Below are 23,011 nucleotides of genomic sequence, written 5' to 3' on the forward strand. Positions count from 1 at the left end.
AAAGGTAACTGACACAGTCTACCAAGCCCTGGCCCTACCTTCCACCCCAGCTCCTGTTCTCTCCTCCCAGCCTCCCTCCAGCTGCACTGGCCACCTTTCTAACCTCCTCTGGCCAAACTCACTTCTGCCTGTGAGACTCAGGACCAGGGGTGCCATCCCCCTGACACACTGCTCCCAGACCCCTGAAGGGCTGGCTCCCTCTTGTCATTCTGGTCCCAGAAAACGTCACCCCAGTGAGGCTTTTCAGACCCTCCTACCCAGTGACGCCCAGCCCTCCCTCACATCCCCCTGTTGTGTTTCTCTACAGCACTTGCTCTTTTCTTGCTCCTGTCTTTGCTTTTGTCCATTTCCCCTCTAGACTGTGAGCTCCTGGCAGGCAGGGACCACTTGGTCATTTTCATCCTCCACTTTGGCCCACCAAGGCACCTGGCACAGGGTGAGTGCTCAGTGCACAGCTGCTGAATGAGTACATGGGAAGATCTTGCACCCCTCTCCCTGCTTCTGACCAACTGTGATTGTGGAGATGAACACTAGTAATAGGAGGTACAAGTTGTTTCTGAGGCAGGGGGACAGCCAGAAAGACCTCTGCTTGACTCCTCTGCTCCAGGAGGTCAAGAAAAGTTCAGTGGACACCGTGTAAATTCCAGGTTTACAGCAGAAGGAAAGGACTTTATGTATATGTATATTATGTAGTGGTTACCAAAATAAGTTTAGTTAACATCAATCACCAAACAAACATAAAAGATTTTTTCCTGGTGATGAGAAGTTTTAGGATCTACTTTCTTAGCAACTTTCAAATGTACCACACAGCAATGTTAACTTGCATAGTGCTGTATATCAAGTATATCTCAATACAACTGAAAAAAATAAAAACAAAATCTAGCTTGCCACCACTGACACAAGAGGCTGCCCGCCCCCTGGTGGCAAGCACTAGCACTGCAGCCCTCACCAAAACTCCACCAAACAGAAAGGAACCATTCTTCAGATGTCCTCAAGGCAGAGGCTCTCCAGGGTCCCAGAGGTAAAGGAGCAGGACCTGTTGGCTTCGAGAGAGTGGGATGAATCTTGGGAGCCTACCTTTCCCCCCATCTTGCTGTCCCCCACCAGGTGTCTTCTTCATTCCTGAGGCATCCAACCTCAACCAGGACAATGACTCCCCCCTGCCTCCAGATGAGGACCCCGAGGGTCCAACCAGAACTGGTCTTCTCCTTCATCTCTAGGCTTGATGTCCAGTGCTCTGCCATCTTCTTCCTTATCCCCAGTTCTCATCCACCCATGACCCCATGTCTCCTCATTTCTAAATGATCTCAAGTGGGTGGAAAGCATCTTCTCAGCATTTCAGGGCACAGTAGGTCATCAACAGAGAACCTAGTCCAACAGACACATTGCGAGTGCATGGAACACTTGGAGTCACCTGCTGGATGCACTCCACTTTATACAGGAGGACCCTCACTTAGGTATTCTCTCCTGTTACCAATGCCTACACAAGGGGAGGATGGACTCATCATAGTTCTGGGTGCCCACAGAGGTGGACTGCAGGACCCCAGTCCTGTGCTCCCCAGGCTGGGCCAGGGTGGTCTGGAACAGGCAGAAACCTTGGAGCCTTAGGGATTCCTCTGCCCATCTCTAGGCACCTGGGCATGTATCTAGGAGAACGAATGCCATGGTCCTCTGGGAGAGCTGCCTCCAATCTCTCTCCCTCTTACCTCTTGTCACTTCCTCCGGGTCAGCTCTTTCTTGACTGCACCTCCATGGCCCCCACATGAGAATTCAGTGTGAGTGGGGGTGCCTATGCACATGCTATGATGAGGAGAGGAAAATGACCCCATATGGAGAGGGGTGGGCAGCAATCCCCTAAGATCTTAATGCCTCTCATTGCCAAAGGAAACCTGAGGGAAGGGGCGGAGCCTTGGCCAAGGAAGCTGGAGCTCTGTCTAGTCTTTGGGACCCGGACTACCTCCTGTGGTCTGGGCAAGTACTTGCCTCTTTCTGGGCCAGTTTCCCAACTGTACAGTGAGGGGTAAGATGTGCAACAGCACAGGCATGTGCTCGGCCAGGACAAGTCATCAGCCCCATCGATACATTAAGTATGCTTTAAGTGTATTGAAGACATTAATATTGCTGTGCAATCATCACCACGATCCATCTTTAGAAGTCTTTTCATCCTACAAAACTGAAACTCTATACCCATTCATGAATAACCCCCCATTCCTCCTCCTCCCAGCTCCTGGCAAACACCATTCTACTCTCTGTCTCTCTGAATCTAGCGATTTCAGGAACCTCATAGAAGGGAAATCACACAAGGTTGTATTTTTGTGACTGGCTTATTTCATTTAGAGTAATATCCTGAAGGTTCATCCATGGTGTGCCATATCTTAGAATTTCCTTCCTTTGTTAAGGATGAATAATATGCCATTTTATGTATATACCACATTTTGCATATCCATACATCCCTGGACAGATAGCCTAGCCGGGCCCAAAACCAAGCGCAAAATAAAATGGGGCCCCAACCGGACTTTTATCAACGGTCCCCTGGAGACTACTTTCTTAAGCCATGTTCCATATATTTACTAAGGATCTAGTCTTGGGCCATGAGTTGTTTTTCAGAAACTCCGTTTTTCCTCCTTGGGCAAGTTTCAACTGGTTTGAACCAGTGAGACCACAAGACGGCTGGCAAGACTCAAACCGTCACTGCTGTTTGAGTCAAGTGACTGGAGGATGACGTAGGGGACCAAGAACTCCGCTGCCAATCATGTTAAGGACACTGCCTTTTGAACGTGGGATGTATGACAGAACATGAAAATCTTCTTGTAGAAAATGCGTAGGACCGCCCCCAACCTCCCGCACCCACTCCTTTGCCCTTAAAAAGCCCTTTCAACTGCCCATTGGGGAGAAGGATTTAACCTTTGTCTCCTGTCTCCCTGCTGGCCAACCTCATAATAAAGCTTTTTCCCTTCTACAAGAGCAGGTATCTCATGGTTGGCTTAAGGGGTGCATTGGGCAGCGAGCCCTTCCTCGGTTATGATACTTGGGTGGCTTCTATGTTTTAGCTATTATGAATAGTGATGCTATGAATAAGGGTGTTGAAATATGTTTTGAAGAATATGCTTTCAACTCTTTGGGGGCGTATATAAACAGAATTGGAATTGCTGGGTCCTATATAATTATATTTTTAATTTTTTTTAGGAATTGTTATACTGAGTTCTACAGCAACTATATATTTTATCTTCCCAAGACAGTGCACAAGGGTTCAACTTCTCCACATCTTGACCAACACTGGTTCTATTCTTTTTCTTCTTCTTCTTTTTTTTTTTTTATAGATGCCACCTTTTTTTTTTTTTTTGATCGATGAATGTGAGGTGGTCTCTCACTGTGTTTCTGATTTGCATTTCCCTAATGATTACTGATGATGAGCATCTTTTCATATGTTTATTGGTTATTTGCAGATCTTCTTTGAGGAAAAGTCTACTCATGTGCTTTGTTCAAATTTGATTTGGGTTGTTTGATTTTTGTTGTTGAGTTTAGGAGTTCTCTATCTATTCTGGATATTAAGCCCTTGTCAGGCACATGGTTTGCAAATATGGTCGCCCATCCTGTGAGTTGTGCTTTTACTGTTGATAATGTCTTTTGAGATACAAAACGTTTTAATATCCATGAAGTCCAGCATGTGTATTTTCTTATTTTATTGGCTGCTCCTTGGGGGTCATATCCATGAAATCATTACCAAATCCTATCTTGTAAAGTTTTGTCTTATGTATTCTTCTAAGAGTATTATAGTTTTAGCTCTTACATTTAGGTCTTTGATCTATTGGGAATTAAGCTTTGTATATGGTGTTAGGTAAGGGTCCAAGTTGATTCTTTTGCATGTAGATATCCACATTTTCCAGCACAACTTGTTGAAAGGGCTTTTCCCCTTTGAATAATCTTGGCACCCTTGTCAAACATCATTTGATCACATGGGTGAGGGTTAATTTCTGGGCTCTCAATTCTGTTTCCATTGGTCAATATGTCTGTCTTTAAGCTATGACAATGCAGTTTTTTTTTTTTTTTAAAGATTTTATTTATTTATTTTTCCCCCAAAGCCCCAGTACATAGTTGTCTGTCATAGCTGCACATCCTTCTAGTTGCTGTATGTGGGATGCGGCCTCAGCATGGCTGGAGGAGTGGTGCCTCGGTGCGCACCCAGGATCCGAACCCGGGCCGCCAGCATCGCAGCGCGCGCACTTAACCACCAAGCCACAGGGCCGGCCCGACAATGCAGTTTTGATACTGTAGATTTGTAGTAAGTTTTCAATCAGGAAGAATCAGTCCTCCAACTTAGTACCTTCTTTCAAGATTATTTTTGGTATCTGGGCTTACTTGAGATTCCATAAGAATTTTAGGATGGGTTTTTTTCTATTTCAGCACAAAACGTCCTTGGGATTTTGGTAAGGACTGCACTGGATTTGTTGATCTCTTTGGATAATGTTGACATCGTCACAATAAGGAGTCTTCCAATCCATGGTGATGGGATGTCTTTCATTTCTAGTAGTGCCGGGTGGCTGTTCAGGTTGAGGGGGCGGCACTCCTAGAGGTAGTCGTGCAGAAACCCACAATTCCTCCTCACTGTGCCTTCACCATTTCCTTCATCAACAGAAGAGAAAATGCATGTAAAATGCATGTGGGAAATTTGCAAGGACTGGGTGTGTCAGTCGGTGCGCACCCAGGATCCGAACCCAGACTGCCAGTAGTGGAGCATGTGCACTTAACCGCTAAGCCACTGGGCAGGCCCTGGTAACTTGTTTTAAACACATGACTTCTGTTGGTCCCTGATTTCCCCAGTTACACCCCAGCTGTCCTTTCACTGACCATTGTTGGTCACACACCCACTGCACCTGCCTCCAGTCCTTCCCCTTCAACACTGTAATCTCACACACAGCACTTCCCGACACTGTCATGACATCTCCCACCACACGTTCCCTATACCTTCCACACAGCCATCAAGATGCTTCACAAACACCACCACCGTTTATGTCCAATGGGCTGAGAGGGCTGCCTGTGCACTGGGAATCAGGAGTCACAGGGTCTGTCACTTGGCCTCCAATCACCTACTGCACCCCAGATGAAGGGCTTACCCTGTGGAGACACTCGCTAGTAGCCAACTCCATCGAACAACAACATCTTTGCCCCAGGCTTCCTTCAAAATTCTCCCCCCACTTTCTGCCCCAACTGCTCCTTGAGGGGTCATTTTGTGGTAGCCTTTGAGGCCACCTTGGTGATTTTGTGCCCAGGCCCAGACAGCTCTTGGCCCACAAACACTTTAACCATACCCTCTGAAATCATATAGCACAGGTAACCTGTGAATGGGTGCAAATTACTGGTTTTACCTCAAGACACCTAAGGAATATTTTACACCAGGAGCATCCACTTTTGGGTTTTACTATGGGCTGATATCACAAGGCTCTCATCCAGTGAGCTTCTCTCTTCCCCAACCCCGTGAACAGCTTTCTCCAGGCTATATTGTGCAATGCATTATTGTCTCTCTCTCAACCTGCTTCTCTCAGGTCGCAGGTCCCTTGAGTTTCCTACTCTGACTAGCTACCACCAAATAATAGAAACAATATCAGTCCTATAGCACCGGGTGTTCAGTTCTACTAGGATTGACTGACTGGACTGGGCACAAGTGTGGTGGCCCTACCCACACAAAATCAGGAAACTGAGGCAACTAAGAGGTATCAACAACCTTAACACATCATGGACAACAACTCCATGGGAACATATCCTAGCCCTTGAACAACAGTCCCATGAGTCTCTCGCCTAAATGGTTTTAGAAAATGGCTGGGCCCTAGACTGTCTATACCGGCCAAGGAAGGAGGGGTTGGTGCCTTTCCTAGAACCACTTGCTGAGTGTACATCAACAGAGAAGTTCAAACCTACCTCCACCAAATGGCCCAAGAGGTTAAAATATTGCATAATATTACCCAAATCTTTGAATAGATACCAAAGGCCCTCGGGATCACTGACCTATTTTCATGGCTGGTCTCTCCAAGTTGTGGACAATGGAAATGGACTGGATTTTAGCCTGTTGCTTGTATAATCATAGGATTTGTTACTATAGCCCTCGTCGGATGTTTACTCTCTTGGCTACAACCTGCCTACCCCTAATAACTCCATTAATTACACTTATTAAATATACTAACCAACTTAAAATTAACCAATACCCTGATTAACTTAAAAAATTCAAAATTTTTATGTGGAAAATCTGCTTAACGTAGAATAAACCGTTTTAAGCATTTCAAAGTATACATTTGTGTGGCTTTTAGCACAATGATTGTGTCGTGTGGCTATCACCACTATCTAATTCCAGAACATTTTCAACACCCACAAACAAACCCATACTCATTCACACTCTATTTTCTGCTAACCCAAGCCCATGGAAACAACTCATCTGTTTTCTCCCCCTATGGATTTCCCTATTCTGGACATTTCGTTCAAATGGCATCATGTTATCTGCTGCCTTTGTGGATGGCTTCAGTGAGCACACATGTTTCAAGGTTCACCCATGGCCGAGCATGTAGCACTACTTAATTCCTTTTTATGGCTTATAATATCCTATATTATGAATAGGCCACATTTGGTTTATGCAGTGATAACTGGATAGAAATTTAGGTTTGTTCCACTTTTGGACCATTGTGAAGAATGTTGCTTTGAATGTCTATGGGCAAGTTTGCTCTTTTGGACATATCTACCACGGGCCTCTCCAGGTCAATTGTAATTACAGGTTTAAGATTTTAGAAAATGCCAAGTTGTTTTCTGCAGTGGCTGCATCATTTTACATTCCCACCAGTAATGTATGTGGGTTTCCCTTTCTCCACATCTTTACCAACACTTGTTATTTTCCATTATGTTGAATATAGCCTTCATTTTGAGCATGAAAATTGTGCTTTGAATTTGCATTTTCCTAATAATTAATGATACTGAGCATCTATCTTGTGCTTATTGGCCATGTATATATTTCCTAGAGACATGTCTATTCCAGTTGGTTACCCCGTTTCATTGACTTGTCTTTTATAATTGAGTTCTAAGAGATCTTTATATATTCTCAAAATAAGAGCCTTCTCACTTATATAAGTTGCAAATAGTAGGAGACTTCAAAGACCCACTTTTAACAATGGATAGAATATCCAGACAGAAAATCAGGAAATAGCAGACATGAAAACATTAAATACTAAATGGAGCTACCAGGCACACACAGAACATTTTACTGGACAGCAACAAAATGCACACTCTTCTCATGGGCACACAGACAATTTTCCAGAACAGATCACGTGTTAGGTCACAAAACAAGTCTTAACAAGATTAAGAAGACTGAAATAATACCAAGTAACTTTTCTAAACACAATGGCATGAAACCAGAAGTCAATAACAGAAGGAAAACTGGAACATTCATAACATGTGAAAGTTCAACAAAAACTCTTAAACTTAAAAGTAGATCAAGGGGCCGACAGGTGCTGTAGCGGTTAAGTGCATGTGCTTCACTGCTGGTGGCCCGGGTTCGGATCCTGGGCACACATCGATGCATGCTTGTCAGGCCATGCTGTAGTGGCATCCCACATAAAGTGGAGGAAGATGAGTAAGGATGATAGCTCTGGGCTGGTCTTCCTCAGCAAAAAGAGGAGGATTGGCATGGATGTTAGCTCAGGGCTGATCTTCCTCACACAAAAAAAAGGTAGATCAAAGAAGAAATCAAAAGTGAAATTAGAAAATAGCTCAAAACATACAAAAAGAAATAATAGGGGCCGGCCCGGTGGCGCAAGTGGTTAAGTGCGAGCGCTCCACTGCGGCGGCCCATGGTTCGCCAGCTCAGATCCCGGGTGTGCACCGATGCACCGCTTGGCAAGCTATGCTGTGGTGGCGTCCCATATAATGTGGAGGAAGATGGGCACGGATGTTAGCCCAGGGCCAGTCTTCCTCAGCAAAAAAAAATAAAATAAAATAAAAGAGGATTGGCAGATGTGAGCACAGGGCCAATCTTCCTCAGCAAAAAAAAAAAAGAAAGAAAGAAACAATAAACACACCAAAACTTCTAGGATGCAGAGAAAGTAGTACTAAGAGGACAGTTTATAGTGATAAACTTGTACATTATAAGAGAAGAAAGATGTCAAAGAAACAACCTGACTTACAACACACAGCATTAAAAAAAGAAAAAATGAAACCCAAAGTTAGCAGAAGGATGGAAGTCACCAAGAGGCGAGTGGAAAAAAATTGAAAGACCGTATGGAAGATCAATAAAAGTAAAAGCAGAGTTTTGGAAAAAATAAAATTGAGAAACCCTTAGATAAAATATCTAGGAAAACACAGATAGATGACTCAAACTAAATCAGAAATGAAAAAGGAGGCATTGCAACTGATGCTTCAGAAAGAAAAAGATCAGAAGAGACTATTCTGAACTAGTGTACACTCATAAATTGGGTAACCTAGACAAAATAGATAAATTCCTAGAAACAACCTATGAAAGCTGAATCATGAAGAAATAGAAATCTTGAACAGATCAGTAACAAATAAGCAGACTGAATCAGTAATCAAACACCTCCCAACGAGAAGGGACTTCTCCACTCTGCCTGACCTTAGCCAGCCTGCCCCAGTGCCAGGTCCTGTGGACCTAGCTGGCTCCCTGTAAGTTTCTGCAAATCCAGGCCCCTGGCTCACCCTGGAGTATGCCAGCTCTGTTGGCCTCAAGCAGCATCCTTGACACCAGGCTCCCACCAGGCTCCTGGGAACCCAGGGCCCCATCTCAGCCTAGGGGCTGCCATCTTAAACAGCCCAAGGTGGCTCTTGTGACCACAAGTGGTGTCCTTGGCACCAGGCTCCTGGTGGGCTCTGGTGAATCCAGACCCTGGCTCACCCAAGTTCCTGCCTACTCCAGGCAGCCACAGGCAACACTCAGCCACAGACAGCTTTTGTACCAGGGCACCCAGTAGGCTCCCACACCCCCAAGACCCCAAGTCACTCCAGCACTTGTTGGTTCCAGCAACCCCAGGTAGATTCCATGGCACCAGCCTCCCCAAGAGCTGCTGGGGAACTCAGGCCCATGGCTCACCACACCACCTGCCAGTTCCAGGAGCCATAGACAGCTCTCATGGAACCAGGCCCCTGGCAGGCTCCCACAAAACCAGGCCCCCAGTTTACCCAGGTGCTTGCTGACTCAGGCGGCCCCAGACAGCTCCCATGGCACCAGGCACCAGCAGGTTCCCATGAACCCAGGCTTCCATCTTGACCCAGTGCCTGCTGGCTTCTGCAGCCTCAGGCAGCTCCTGTGGCCCCAGGCTCCCAGCAGGCTCCCAAGAATCCAGACATCTGGCCTACCACAGCACAAGCTGTCTCTCGTGGTGCCAGGCTCCTGGCAGGCTCCCGTGAACCAAGGCTCTCAGCTCATCCCAGCACTGGCGAACTCTCATGGCCCTGGATGACTCCTGGGGCTGCAGGCTCTCAATGAGGACCTGCCAAACCAGGCTCCAGTGGGGCTACTCATGAACTCAGGGTCCCAGCTGTGCCCAGGGCCAGACACAATACCATAGACCCAAGCTTTCCACTCACCCCAGTACCAGGCTGCCCAAGGACTCCAGCAGCAAGCCTGCCCCTGGACACTACCAGATGGCCTACACAGGACCCCTAGATGGGATGACTGTGAAGGCTTTGGTTTGCTAAAGCCAGTCTGTAAAGGGTGGAAGAGGTGCCTACTTCCTCAAATTTGCAGACACCAATGGAGGCCACAAGGATCATGAATAATCAAAAACCCATCACACCCCCAAAGAAAAAGAATACAACTCCAATGACTGACCAAGCAATGGAGATATAGGAACTATGTGGCAAAGACTTCAGAACAACCTCTTCGAGAAATTCATAAAACTCTAAGGAAACATAGACAGACTACTAAATGAAATAAGGAAACAGTGCATGAACAAATGAGAAGTTCACTATAGAAACAGAAATCATTAAGGAAAAACAAACAGAAATCCTAGAGTTGAAGAACACAATGTCTGAACTGAAGAATTCAATAGAGAGCTTCTAAATCAGATTCAACTATAACAAGAAATAATTAGTGAACTAGGAGATGTGTCATTTGTAATCCTCCAGTCAAAGAAGCAAAAAGAAAAATGGGAATGGATAGGAATGGGGAAAGGCAGTGTGAATTATGGGATACCATGAAAAGAAATAGATAAGCATTATTAAAGTACCAGAGGAGAAGACAGGGATAAAGGAAAAGAGTGTTTACTTAAAAAAAATAGCAGCTGACACCTTCCCAAATCTGGAGAGAGATTTACACATCCAAGGTCCTGAAGCCAATCTGTCAACCTAAAATTTCAAACTAAAACTTTCTTCTCCAAGACACATTATAACAAAACTATCTGAACTCAAAAAAAGGATCAAACAACATGATCAAGTTCAACATGATGCAAATCAATGAATGTGATACACCACATTAATAGAATGAAAGATAAAAATCACAAAATAATCTCAATCGATGCAGAAAAAGCAGTTTGACAAAATTCAACAGCCCTTCATGATAAAAATTCTAAATAAAGGGTTACAGAAAGAACATACCTGAACATAATAAAAGGTTTACATGACAAAACCCACAGCTAACATCGTATTGAACAGTGAAAGGTTGAAAGCTTTCTTGCGAAGACAAAGAACAAGACAAGGGTGCCCAGTCTCAACACCACTCTTCAACATACTGCTGTAAGTCTCACCCAGAGACATTTGGCAACGAAAAGAAATAAAATACATCTAAATTGGAAATGAAGAATCAAAGTGGTCTCTGTTTGCAGATGATATGATTTTATATAGAGAAATACGTAAGGACTCCCCCCCAAACTTTTAGGACTAATAAACGAATTCACTCAAGCTGCAGGAGACAAAATCAACATGTAGAAATCTGTTGCCTTTCTGTACACTCACAATGAACTATCTAAAAAAGATATAAAGAAAAAAATTCTATTTACAATAGCATCAAAAACAGTAAAATACTCATAAATAAATTTAACCAAGAAGGTGAAAGATCTAGACACTGACAACTATAAGACATTGATGAAAGAAATCAAAGACACAGAGAAATGAAAAGATATCTTATGTTCATGGATCAGAAGAATTAATATTGTTAAAATGTCCATGCTACCCAATGCCATCTCAAGATTCAATGCAATTCCTATTAAAATTCCCATGACATTTTTCACAGAAATAGGACAAACAATCCTAATATTCATATGGATCCACAAAAGACCTCCAATAACCAAAACAACCCTGAGAAAGAAAAAGCTGAAGGCATCACATTCCTGATTTCAAATTTTATTACAAATCTATAGTAATAAAAACGGTAATGATACAGGTGTAAAAAGAGACACATAGACCAATAGAACAGAATCAAAGGCCCAGAAATAAAACCACACACATACACTTTGCTAAAAGTTGATGAGTCAGCTAAGAAGACTCCATGGGGAACAGATAGTTTCTACAATAAATGGTGTTGGGAAAACTGGATAACCACATGCAGAAAACTGAAATTGGACCCCTATTTTACAACACTCTAAAAGTAATCCCTCGGGCCGGCCCCCTGGCTTAGCGGTTGAGTGCGCGGGCTCCGCTGCTGGCGGCCCGGGTTCGGATCCCGGGCGAGCACCAACGCACCGCTTCTCCAGCCATGCTGAGGCCACGTCCCACGTACAGCAACTAGAAGGATGTGCAACTATGACACACAACTATCTACTGGGGCTTTGGGGGAAAATAAAAAAAAAAAAAATAAAAAAAAAGAAGTATATTTAAAAGTAATCCCAAATTGAATTAAAGACTTAAATGCAAGACACCAAATATAAAACAACTAGAAGAAAATATAGAGAAAACAGGCCCAAGAAACTCATCTTGACAATGATTTTTTTGGATATAACATCAAAAGTGCAAACAACAAATGTAAAACTTAACAAGTGGGATGACATCAATCTAAAAATCTTCTGCACAGCAAATAAAATAATTGGCAAATTAAGGGGTTAATATCCACAGTATATAAGAAACTCTTACAACTCAACAGCAAAGAAAACAACAAAACAATATGAAAATGGTCAAAGGACCTGAATAGATACTTTTCCAAAGAAGACATAAAAATGGTTAACAGGTACATGAGAAGATGCTCGTAATCACTCATCATCAGGGAAATAAAATCAAAACTACAATGAGATATCACCTCACATCTGCTAGAATGGTTATTTTCAAAGAGACAACAGACAACAAGTGTTGGTGAGGCTGTGTAGAAAAGAGAACCCTGTGCACTGTTGGTATGAATGTAAATTCCTACAGTCACTATGGAAAAAATTTGGAATTTTCTCAAAAAAATAAAAATAGAAATACTATATAAATGAGCAATTCCCCTTCTGGTTGTATATCCAAAGGAAATGAAGTCACTATTCTGAAGAGATATCTGCACCCCTATGTTCATTTCAGCATTAATCACAAACTGAGGACGTGGACACAATCCATGTGTCCATCAATGGATAAATAGATAAAGAAAATGTCAGACATATGTATATATACATGAAATATATAATGGAATATTATTTAGCCATGCAAGAGAATGAAATCCTGCATTTTGTAACAACACAGATGGAACTTGAGGCATTACGCTAAGTGATATAAGTCAGACAGACAAAGACAAATACTATATATTCTCACCCATATGTGAAATCTAAAAAAGCCCAACTCAAAGGAATAGAGGCTAGAATGGTGTTTGCCAGGACCTTGGGTGTGGGGGAAACGGGGAGAGGTAAGTCAAAGTGCACAAATTTCTAGCTGTCAAATGAATAAGTTTCGGGGATCTAATGTACAACATGGTGACCATAATTAACAATCATATATTATAGACTTGAAAGTTGTTAAGAGAGTAGATCTTAAAAGTGATCGCTAGAAAAAACAAGTTAATTATGTGAGGGAATGGAGGTGCTAACTCACTGTATTGTGGTAATTCTTTCACAAATCATCATCTTGAACACCTAAAACTTACATGTGTTATATGTCACTAATATTTCAAGAAATATAAAAAAAAAAATCTCTCAACAAATTAAAACCCAGGACCATATGACTGCAGTGGTGAATTCTACCATACATATAAAGAAGTTTTAAAAACAAGCCTTCTTACACTCTGTCAAATATTGAAAAAGAGAGAATACTTCCAAACTCATTTTACGACGCCAGAATTACCCTGATACCAACACTAGACAAGGACACTAAAAGAAAATAAAATTACAGACCATTACCCCTGATGAACATAGATACAAAAATCCTCAACAAAATACTAACAAATTGAATTCAACAGCGTATTAAAAGAATTATACACTACCACCAAGTGAAATTTATTCCTGATATACAAGGGTAGATTAACACACAAAAATCGATCAATGTAATATGCAACATCAAGAAAATGAAGGGGAAAAAACATGACCATCACGATTGATGCACAAAAACCAGTTGACAAAATTCAACACCCTTTCATGATAAAACACTCGAGAAACAAGGAATAGGAGGAAAAACACACAGCAAACACAAAACTCAGTGATGGAAGACTGAAAGCTTTTCCTGAAAGCTCTAAGATCAGGAACAAGGCAAGGATGCCCACTTTCACCACTTCTATTCAACACAGTACTGAAGTTCAAGCCAGAACCATGAGGCAATAAAAATAAATAAATAAAAGTCATCCAAATTGGAAAGAAAGAAGTAAAATGGTCTCTGTTTGATGATGAAATCATCTCATATGTAGAAAATCGGAAAGACTCCACAAAAAGCCGTTTGATCTAACAGAGAATTCAGGAAAGTATCAGGATACAAAGTCAATACACAAAAATCAGTTGCATTTCTATACATGAACCAGGAGCTCTCTGAAAAGGAAATTACAAAAACAATTCATTTATATCAGAAAGAATAACATGCTTAGGAATTAACTTAACCAAGGAGGTGAAAGGCTTGCACCATAAAAACTACGAAACATTTCAGAAAGAAATTAAAGAAGACATACATAAATGGACAGATATCCCATATTCATGGATTGGAAGGTTTAGTATTGTTAAAGTGTCAATATTACCCAAAGCAGTCTACAGATTCAATGTAATCCCTATCCAAATCCTAATGATGATTTTTGCAGAAATAGAAAAACTTGTCCTAAAATTCACATGGAATCTCAAGGGACTCAGAATAACCTAAACAATCCTTAAAAAGAAGAACAAAACTGGAGGACTCACACTTCCTGATTTCAAAACTTACTACAAAGCCACAGTAATCAACAGTATGGTATTGGCATAAAGGCAGACATAGAGACCAATGGCATAGAATAGCTAGCCCAGAAACAAACCCTCACATATATGGTCAAGTGATTTTTGACAAGGGTGCCAAGACCATGCAATGGAGAAAGGTTTCTTGTCAACAAATGGTACTGGGAAAACTGGATATCTGCATGCAAAAGAATGAACTTGGACCCTCATCCAACACCATATACAAAAATTAACTCAAGGATATAAATGTAAGACCTAAAATAAGAAAACTCTTAGAAGAAAACAGGACAAAATCTTTATGACACCAGACTTGCCAATGATTTCTTGGATATGACACCAAAGGCACAGGTAACGAAAGAAAAACAATGGACAAATTGGACTCCACGAAAATTTTATAAGTTGGTACATCAAGAGGCACTGTGCATAGAGTGAAAAGGCAACCCACAGAGTGGGAGAAAATATTTGCAAATCATATTTCTGACAAGAGACTGGTATCCGGAATATACAGAGATGTCTTAAAACTGAACAACTACAAAACAAGCCAATTCAAATATGGGCAAAGGACTTGAAGAGACAGTTCTCCAAAGACTTATGAATGGCATATAAGCACATGAAAAGACGCTCAACACCACTAATCATTAGGGAAATGCAAATCAAAACCACAATGAGACACCACCTCACACCCACTAAGATGAGTGCTACAGGAAAGACAGAAAACAACTTGTGTTGGACAGGATGCAGTGAAATGGGAACCGGTGTACACTGTTGATAGGAATGTAAAATGGTGCAGCCGCTATGGAAAACAGTATGAATGTTCCTCAAAAAATTGAACATAGAATTATCACATGATCCAGCAATTCCACTTCTGGATATACACCCAAAAGATCTGAAAGCAGAGCCTTGAAGAGATATTTGTACACCCATGTTCATAGCAGTATTATTCACAATAGCTAAAACGTGGAAACAACCCCAGTGTCCACTGACACATGAATGGATACACAAAATGTAGTATATCCATACAACAGAATATTAGTCAGCATTACAAAGGAAGCAAATTCTGCAATATGCTACATGTGTATTAACCTTGGGGACATTATGCTAACAGAAATAAGCCAGTCACAAAGAGAAAAATACTGTATGATTCCACTAACATGAGGAACTGAGAGTAGTCAAAATCACAGAGATGGAAAGTGGAATGGTGGCTGCCAAGGACTGGAGGGAGGGGAGAAGGGAGACTTACTCTTTAATAGGTATAGAGTTTCAGATTTATAAGAGTTACGGGGATGAATGGTGATGATGACTGTGCAACAGCGTAAATGTATTTAACGCCACTGAAGTGTACACTTAAAAATGGTTAAGATGGCACACTTTTTGTTATGTATATTTTAACTCAATATACAAAAAGAAAAAAAAAAGAAATTAGCTATCAAGCCACAAAAAGACATAGTGGACTTTTAAATACATATTGCTAAGTGAAAGAACCCAACTGGAGAAGGTTATATACTCTGTTCCATAGTTTTCATATATTCCAATTACACGACATTCTAGACAAGGCAAAACTATAGAAACAGTATAAAGATCAGTGTTGCCAGGAGTTGGAAGGCAAGGGATGAAGAGGCAGAGCACAGAGATTTTAGGGCAATCCAACTCTTCTGTAGGATACTGTCATGGTGGATACATGAGATTATGCATTTGTCAAAATCCAAGTACATGACAGTGAGACAGTGAACCTTAATGTAAACCACGGACTTGGTTATGAACACTGTAGCAGCATCAGCTCCTCACTTGTAAGGAATGAACCGCACTAACACAGGTGGTCATGCAAGATGTTAACAGTAGGGGAAACTGTGGGGGAGGAGGGAGAAATGCTCTGCACTATCTGCTGAATTTCTCTGTCCATCTAAAACTTTCCTAAAAAACAATCTATTAATTAAAAATTAATCAATGGAAGGTAGGGAGTGGGTAGAAATATGGAGGAAACAAGAATATCAGAATATTAATAAATGTTGAAGCTGGGTAATAGGAACATGGGGGGCTATCACACTTTTCTGTTTAATTTGTGAATGTTCAAGGTTTTCCACAATAAAACATTTTTAAAGCTCCAGATTAAATCTAGATTATATGTACAAAGAATCAAAGAATGTGAAGAAAACAGATATTTTTGAAGCAAGTACTCAAGGGGTACACTGAGGGAACGTGCAATCACACTGGATAGAGAGTGAACGTCCTGGTTCCACCAGGAAGGTTCAGAGCTCAGTGAGCAAGGCAGGCGACAGCACAGTCAGGGAAGTGACAGATAATGAACACGGAAAAATGTTCGCCCTCACTGGTCACAGAAATGCCAACGATGGGCCCTGACAGAACTGCCAGAGGATTTACAACGTTGTGACACTCACAGTTAGAGCGGGCTCAGGGACAGTGTACCACGTCCTGTGAGAAGGCCAATCATCACCGGCTTTCTGGAGGGCAAACCTCTCAAACCCTGGAACTTGCAGGCCACTGGCCCGGCTGTTCTGTTGTACAGAATCTGTCCAAAAACAAAGGTATTGGGTAAAGATGATAGACTGAATAAACACATGTAGAGCCCCCTTGACATAAAATCCCTAAAAAATGACCCAAAGATTCCTTGATTGATGAACAAATTCATAATAGCCCTGAGAACCATGAAGAGAGCCGACATTTTGAGGAAGACATCAAAGAGAGACAGCAGCTGGTGACCGGGGACCCCAGTGGGGAGTTCCTGGTGGGCCATGGAAACCAAGCCAGGGTGCCCTCTCCCTCACCCCTCCTCTCCCTGCCGCTCACCTAACACCTCCTGCATCGCCCCTCCACTCCCAGCCACTGCCCACATCACACTCCAGGAACACAGGAACAGAGGCACAGGGCGCCCTTTCCACCAGCACATCTGTCCTCTTGCTCTCTGCACCTCCCCAGGTGGTGAAGCCCAGCCCTGCACCTCCTCAGGGCCCAGCATGCTCCTCCCTGACCCTCAGGCTCCTCCTCTCCATCCGGTCCTACCTGCAGCAACTGTTAGCTCATCTCCACCTTACAAACAAAACTCTCCCTTGGACGCATGCTCCTTTTTGGCTACTGTCCACTTTCCTGACTCCCCTTCATGGCTAAACCTCTTAAGTAAAGTGTCTCATCCCTACTGCCCTCCCATGGCCCCCCTTCACCCACTCTAGACCCAGCTTCATTCCCACCCTCTCAAGGAGACTGAGGTCACCAGTGATCCCATGTGGCCAAGTCCAGCCATCTTTTCTCCATTCTGATCAGAGCTGTATCCAACCCAGCAGAGCACCCCTCCTTTCTGCAATACCCTTTTCCCCTCGTGTCTCCTGCGACTCCATGCTCCACCGTTTCAGTCTCCTTTCCTGGACCCTCTTCAGCTGCACCTCTCTAAACACGGCCTGCTCCTAGGCTGGGCCCTCATCCCTTCTACAGCTGCAGTGTCTCCAGGAGACCTCACTCACTTCCATGGTTTTAAACATCTCTGACCTCATCCTGACTCTGCAGACACACTGATGCAACTTTAAGAGGATAGGTGCTGGCTCCCCAGTGTCAGCACCTAAGAAGTATTTCAGACTCGATTCCTTTCAAAATTTTACTGTCATATGAGTTCCAAAATAGCATCAAATATTTCCAAAAAGGAGGAAAAATTTGGCAACAATAAATAGTAGTGAACAAAGTAACCAATAAAACTTCTACTTGCATATAACCATCGTTGCTTGATGGGGAAAATAAGAACATAGAACTAAGTAAGATCAGACAGTCTCGAGCTGGGGAGTGGAAGGTGATGAGTTGGGAGTGTAGAACACAGGAACTGATCAACTCTAAGCATTTACAGAAAGAGAGGCAGAAATGGTTGTTCCTAAAAGCTGAAAGACACCCACTAGAAGAATAGAAAAATCATGAGAAAGCCTAACAAATTAAAAATTAAATTAAATGGTAGACTCAAATTCCAATTTATCGATAATCACAATTGTAAATGGATCAAATTGCTCTATAAAAAGATGAAGGCTCTCAAGTTGAGTTAAAATATAGTTATAAAATAAAGGGATATAATATGGTTGAAAATAAGGAGATAAAGAAATAAGACTTTAAATGGGACAAAAAGGGGTTCTCTGTGTTGATAACTGTCAGGAACACTTATACACCTAACAATATGGTCTTGAAACATAAAGCAAAACTGGACAAACAAGAAGACACAGGCACCTCCAGAATCACAGGGAAACCTACCTTACCTCTCTTAGAAATCCACAGGTCAAGTGATACAGTAAGTTAGGAAACAGATCTGATGATGAACACAAAAAAGCTAGATCTAGACTCAGCCCAAGGGACAACAACATAAGCAACTAGTGGAGAGGAAACATTCTTCTCAAACCACAATGAAACAGTCACCACAATGGACTGTGTGCTAAGCCACAGTGAAATCTCTAAAGAGTCCAAAAAGCAGAGATCTATAAGTGACCATATTACCGGACCTTAAAGCAATAAAAGTAAAAAATAATCACAAAATATTGGCTCCCCTTCCCCAACGTATCCACTTGAAAATCTATCCAAATCCTTCTAAAACTCTCAGGTTAAAGAGGGAATCCAGACAGACAGGACAACCTCTTTAGAAATGAACAGCAATGAGAGGAGCATGAGACAAATCTATGGCGTGGGGACAAAGGGACAGAAGAAGGGACACTGCCGCCACTGCAAGTATCAGGGAATATCAACTGTACATGAAGAAGCTGAGCACTTCCCTCCAGGAGCCAGAACAACACCACAATAAAACCAACATCAGCAGAATGAAGTGAGGATTCACGAGGCAGGAAGAACAACGTAGACATGAGCAATGGAGTCAAGGGCTGACTGTCTGGAAAGACAGTAACAGTGAGAAATCTTGCGCAATCTGACCAAGAGGAACAGACAAAGGCACCAAACTGTACCATCAGGTACAAGAAACTACAGAAACAGCTTTAACGTGATAGGAGAACATAGGTGATAACTCTGACCAGGACATCAGGGGTCCTCAACTGGAGCTGTCCTTCCCCCGGGGATGCATCTGGAAACACGCAGGATGGGTTTTGTTTCTTGCTTTGTGTTTTCTTAATGGTTGTTGCCCTGGGGGTCAAGGAGGTCCTGAACAGCCTGTCGCATAGAGCCATTGCCCTCCTGAAGTGTTACTGACATCTGGGAAGACAAGCGCTGATCCAGATTAAATGAACAATGTGGTAAGGAAATGTTCTCCATGGGTGTATAACAGGCAAAAGATGGTACCCTAAATACATAAGGAATATCGAGAAACCAATGTTTACAAGGACTAAACTGTAAAAGAGCAGGAAAATCAGAAATATAGCCAATAAACACACCAACAACATATCCAACCTATTTGTACAGGTAGAGAAATATGTATGTAAAGCACAGGAAATAGTCTAGGAGATTACACACCAAATTTTACTACCAACAAGGAATAAAAGTTGGGAGGTATGTGAGAAATAGGAGTTTTTACCACTTGTTAGCTTGTATATTTCTGGAGTGTTTTAATTTTTACAAAAGAGAATGTATTCTACTCAAAAAGATGTTTCAAATTTTAAAGAAATTATTAAAATGTTCAAAATGACTTCAGTTCAAGGATATTCATTAAAACATGAAGGGAAAGAACCCCCCCATGACTTTAAGAGTCTCCTGTAACTATTCTAATAGTTACTATGTCGATTTTATTTCACATTTAGATCCTAACTCATTGGAATTTACATTTGTGTGAGGGATGCAACAGAAGCTGATTTTCTCCTGTTCAAGTGGAAAACCAACCATCCAGGAACCATTCATTGCGTAGGTCTGGCTTTCCCAGCAGACCTGCAATGCCTCCTTCCCCACCTGCTAAACCCTGACAACTACCGCTGCCTCTCGAGCGCCCTAGAGCGAGCGGGGTGAGCTCTGCAACCTGGGCTCCCTGTCTGCAAGGGGCAGCTACCAGCAGAGCCTTCTCCCAAGACAGCAGCAGGCATGCTGCACACAGAAGTGCTCAGGGGCCGTCTGCTGCGGAGCAGGAAACCCCTCATGATGAGCAGGCAGTGGGGGAGCCCCGAGCACCGGGACTGACCTCGGCTGGGGGCAGCAGGCTGCTAAGGCAGGGAGCCCCCTCCCTTCAGCTCGTCCAGCTCCTCCTGCAGCGTGTGCACCTGGCTGTCGGCGGCTGCCCCTCTTCAGCTCGCCGTTCTTCTCCACCTGCTCCCGCAGGCGGCACCCGTGCTCCTGTTCCCTGGGGAGGAGAAGCAGTAGGAGTTCAGCAGTCAAGGAGATCTTGGGCCCCAGCGCTGACAGGATGACACAGCTGAGGGACGTAGCGCTGGTGTCACTGTGCTCGCCCTGCACAGCTTCTGCGGCTGGCTACAGGGTGACATCCGTCGGAGGGTGGAGGGGCTCTGGGAGGGTTTCTGAGGCATCATTGTGAATGATGAACTTGCGGGTTCTGGGCCAAGCTCTCATCTGGCCCCAGGCTGGTCCCGCTGCAGCTGGGATCCACATCTCTCTTCAGCCTCTTTTGGTCAACAGCCTCTCAAGGGACAGATGGCCTCTCTTGAGTGTGCTCTGAGAAGAAACTGTAACAAGGAAGCCAGCCAATGAATCTGCACGCCCCAATCCTGAGGGATAAAGTCACCCACGGAAATGCCATCTTACCCAGCAGGCCCTGGCTGGGAAGAGGGGCTCTCATTGCCAGCATCTACAGCAGACGTGTTTGCATCTCCTTGGCTGCCTGATGCTGTGGAGGCCACACTGTCTCCTGGAGTTCCTTCCAGAGACTCTGCGCCCAATCCTGACTGGCAGCTTCCTGGGCGGCACTGGGTACGGGTTCACCCTGCAGAGTGGGTTACTTCAACTTGCGGGACCACGGCTGGGCCCTCAGCTTTTCCCTCAAGGACCACAATGAACCTGCAGCTCCTTTCCCATCTGCTTCACTCGCATGTTCCTCAGGCCCCCAGTGGCCTTCCTGGTGTCCTTTCTCCTGGGGCGGCCATGGCCTTCAGCCCCCCTTCTCAGTCAGGTGGAAGATGGAGGGCACGGCCGTGGCTTGAGCACGTAGTACTGATCCTCCAGCCTTTCCTAGAGCTTTTTTTGGTGAAATGTTCACTACAGATGAAAGAATGCTTAGTGGGGTCCAGTCATCCCTGTGAACAGCTTTTAACCACTGGACCAGACGTTTTGAGCCCATTATGTGGAGCCTGCAAGGATAAATGAAAAAGTAATTAGAAAGAAAGAATTAAATGTTTCCCCCTAAAATAATCAACTATAAAAGCAAAACAAGTGTTTTTGGGAACACCCACACCTGTAGCCACTTTGCCCATTTAAACCTTTAGTAAAGATTTAAGGAACACCTGCTTGCAACTTATTACTGGAATAGAAACATGAAAGACCCACTGTCTACCTTAAGGAGGTGACCGTCTGTAGGGCAGAGAAGGAAGGAAGGTGAGGACCTCTTCCCAGGCTGTGGTAAGTGCCCTGTAGGGACACAGACGTTCTGGCAGATAACACAGGATGGCATCAAGACAACAGGAAAGGCTTCAAGAAGTCTCAGAAATAGTTCTTAGAAGCTCATGGCTGCCCAACCCTCCTGCTGTCCCTGGGATGCAGGACTTTGGGTGCTAAAATGGGGAGGGTTGGTCCTCCTATTTCAAAGCCAGGCCAAGTGTCGGCCAGCAGAGCCTCCCAGGCACCCAGCAGTGCACCTGGCCCTAGCTCTGCTCAAGCAGCTGAGGATGCGAGACCGCTGCCAAGAGGTCAGCCCCAAGAGCTGCAGATCTGTGTTCCTCCTGTCCTCCCACTACCAGGAGGAAAGCTGCTTCCTGTACAAATCAACCAGCCCCTGCAAGGTACTGACCAAGACACTTCATAATCTCTTCTCCTCATTAAGGTAAAATCTCTATTTAGACCAAACTGTGCACATGGGGGGTTGGAGGGGTCTGTTCCGAGGGCTTTCTGTTCCACTTGAAGTCATCTAACACCCCTGAGGCCACTGTGGACCAGACCAGGTGGATACTAGGTCCTCAGGGAGTTCCAAGCAACATGACTTTCTAACCTTTCTCAATGCTTTGTGACTAGTTACCGAAGGACCCCTACCTCCTTTGCCCCCAGACCACATTAGACCATGACACATGCCAAGAGCCACCTTCTCTGCAGGGCTTTGCCTCATTCTCAAAAACAGTAACAAAACTTTTGGGACACAGGCTCTGAAGGAAACCATCAAGAAAGCATGGTGGCTGACCTCTGAAACAAGCTCATGTTACTAGTTCTTTGGATAGATTGTAACAACTTCCGAATTAGAACAAACCACTGTAAACCTTCAATAAGACTACAGACAACAAGTGGCATTCAGGTCTTTCAAAATTCAATAACAACTTGCAACATGAAACAAAATGATCTGCCAGGAGGTTTTCATAGTAGAATGTCTTCAGTACACTGTTCTGGGACCTCCAGTGTGGAGTCCGCAGGAAAGGACTCATTGAACTAGCTGAATTCCAGAAGCCCTCATGAAGGGAGCCAGGCCAGGGGGAAGGCAAACCCCTCACCCTGTTGTGGGAGCCCAAGGAAGATGTGTAGAGAGGAGCCCCTTCACCGAGTCCCCGAGGTAAGCCTCCCAGTGAGGAGTGGGCCGTGCCCTCCTCCACCCAGGATGCTGTCAGATGCAGAATCCAAGTCCACATGGTCAGCCTCCCTATGAGGACTGTGCC

At 43.7% G+C, this 23,011-nt stretch overlaps 1 pseudogene across 1 annotated transcript in view; it reads right to left on the reverse strand.

Annotated features, from left to right (window-relative positions):
* Positions 1–20,340: 20,340 nt before the first annotated feature.
* LOC147911476 (peroxynitrite isomerase THAP4-like) overlaps positions 20,341–23,011 on the reverse strand; it is a 38,932-nt pseudogene continuing 36,261 nt past the window's right edge. The window contains exon 3 of the transcript XR_015550940.1: positions 20,341–21,505. The product of XR_015550940.1 is annotated as a peroxynitrite isomerase THAP4-like (transcript). The remainder of the gene's footprint in view (positions 21,506–23,011) is intronic.

This window comes from Ceratotherium simum, unplaced genomic scaffold, assembly GCF_057802395.1.
Source record: "Ceratotherium simum simum isolate JZ-2026a unplaced genomic scaffold, ASM5780239v1 HiC_scaffold_43, whole genome shotgun sequence".
NCBI lineage: Eukaryota > Metazoa > Chordata > Mammalia > Perissodactyla > Rhinocerotidae > Ceratotherium > Ceratotherium simum.